General features: G+C 45.2%; 1 pseudogene; it reads right to left on the bottom strand.

Moving 5' to 3' along the window:
* LOC121037911 (serine/threonine-protein kinase 26-like) overlaps positions 1-2114 on the bottom strand; it is a 35817-nt pseudogene extending 33703 nt beyond the window's left edge.
* Positions 2115-2531: the final 417 nt, after the last annotated feature.

The following is a 2531-nucleotide window of genomic DNA, read 5'->3' as shown; positions in this document are numbered from 1 at the left end:
GGGGGGGGAGGGAGAATGAATCTTAAACAGGCTCCACGCTCTCAGTACGGGGCCCAGCACAGTGCTCCATCCTATGACTCTGGGATCATGACGTGAGCAGAAATCAAGAGTTGGATGCTCAACCAACTAAGCTACCCAGGCACTCCTGGAAAACTGGTTTTAAAACCCAAGTTCTTGGTCACTATACTAAATTGTCAAGCTATACATCCTAAATACCACAAACATTCTAAGCCATGTTCATATGGACATATAACTTACACAAAGGAATAGAAATACAGGATATGGGCATATGCTTTAGAAGCATTTTTATAAATGTGCAGAAGGAAATTATATTTAGGGCAAATGCATATCAAGGGTGGGATTTCCTATGGTTTGGGCTTCACAGTGAGAGTTGATAAGAGTTTTATGTTCTTTACTGATTGATTAAAGAAGGTTGAAATTCCAAGAATTGTACAGTCAGAATTTTGCCCCATTTTCTTCAAGAGCCAACTGCTTTACATACATCAAATTCCAACTGAATAGAAAAGCAACATCTACTTTTGATAGCTGTCCTCTGTGAAAAGCAAAGTAGAATCAATCCAACTATAGCTTTTTTTTTTTTTTTCTGGTGGGGGAGGGAGGAGGAGGGGGAGAGAGAGAGAGAGAGAGAGAGAGAGGGAGAGAATCTTAAGCAGGCTCCACACTCAGCAGCATGGAGCCCAGTGTGGGGCTAGATCTCATGACTGAGATCATGACCTGAGCCGAAATCAAGAGTTGGACACTTAATTGACTGAGCCACGCAGGTACCCCAACTATCATTCTTTAGGAATCATTTCCTTGGGAAAGCCTTCCAGGATTCTTCTAGTCTGAGGTAGATGTCCCTCCCATGGCCTCATATGCTGACTGCTGGACTCAGAACATTGTTCAGTAATTGTCTGTTAGCTTGTCTGTTTCCTTCACTGGTCTGACAGACCTTTGAGAGCAGGAGTTGTGTCTTCATGTTTGCAGCCATCTGCTTTGCAGATGCTTTGTCCATAACAGGCATTTAATAAATGGTTATTAAAATGAAATAAAGGTGTGTTGAAATTCGTTTGGAAACTCCTGGAGTTCCAAGAACTCCTGTTATTTCTGTATTCTAGTCATGTCTAATTTTCAATGTTTCTATGGAGTATCTACTTTATGCAGGATAGTATCTGTTATCTATCTACCTAGCATATTTGTATATTGTAGATATTTAATATGTGTTGTCAATTGAATTATATTGGAATAGGTTTTTCAAATGTATTGGAGAATTGGAAATAGTTCAGTTATTTTAGGCTAGGCTATGTTGTAGTAACAAACATGCCTTTAAATGTTAGTGACTTATCACATAAAAATTTATTTCTCAGTCATGCATAATGCACCACAGATCTGGTAATTCTACAGAGCAGCTCCTTTTCAAATGGTGACTCCAAGGTCCAGGCCTATAATATCCCGTAGCTCTGCCATCTAAAACAGGAGGCTTCCAAGTCCCCATAGTAGGAAAAGAGAGCCATGCACTGGTTCCCAAATACTTTGGTTTAGAACTGACACACCTTACTTCTGCTTACAGCCCTTTGGCCAAATCTAGTGATTTGCAAGAGGACAGGGAAATGTGGAAGAGGACAGCAGGAAATGACTCTGCCATAGAGGGAGAAAGAGCAAAGTAGGATCCAATGATCAATATTTACATTTAGTTTTCCGTCTGATGTGTTCATTAAAAAAACGGGAATTCGTGACCTAAAGATCTTGAATACCTGCCGCCACCTCCCCGCCCTCTTTTTTTTTTTTTTTTTTTTTCAGGAAGGCAAACAGGGTGCAGTTGGGTCCAACAGTGTGGGCTATGGAACTTAGGAGGTGTAGGGGGAGTAAGTGCAGGTCCCCATGTAAGGGCAATGTACTGGAGCAGGCTGATCATCAGCGGCCGTTCAGGCATAGGCAGAATCAGGCTGGAGGCAAACTGACCTGGCCTGGCGTACACGTCCTAACCTATTCTCACGGGATCTCAGGAGTTCCCACAGGAAATTAGCAGGAGAGAGCTGGGATGAGAAAAACCTGGGCGCCCAGGGGACTGGCGGGCTCTCCTCCGAGACTCGATCCAAAGGAATCTGGCTCATTCCATTTCTCACACAAAACCCAATCCTCGTGGCCTCGCTCCCTCAACCCAGAGTCACAGTGCAGCGGTGCCTCGCCTCAGAGCCCCGGAAAGGTGCATGCGAACGGGGTGTGGCCCAAAAGCTGAGGAACGGAGGGATGACTGAGGCCTGAACTGGGGAGTGAATTGCGCATGCCTGGGCCGCAAAGCCTTGCGAATCCGGAAAGGCCCTGGCAGCTCTGTGGGCGCAGGTTGCCGGGTCTTGGACAGCAGCAGCCCCGAAGTGCCGCTCCATCGCACATCCCTGGTGCCAGTTATTCCACCAGGAAGCTGCGAGGTGTCTAAAATTCATCCCAGGAAACCATTGCTGCCTGTTCCTTGAAGCTTCCCCCTGAATAGCATGCCTCAGAGCATTCTTTCTTTCTGACCCAGCACATCT

Source organism: Herpailurus yagouaroundi, unplaced genomic scaffold, assembly GCF_014898765.1.
Source record: "Herpailurus yagouaroundi ecotype Mexico unplaced genomic scaffold, PumYag 164, whole genome shotgun sequence".
Taxonomy (NCBI): domain Eukaryota; kingdom Metazoa; phylum Chordata; class Mammalia; order Carnivora; family Felidae; genus Herpailurus; species Herpailurus yagouaroundi.
The sequence above is the reverse complement of the archived record's forward strand: the minus strand, read 5'-3'. Positions and strand labels throughout refer to the sequence as shown.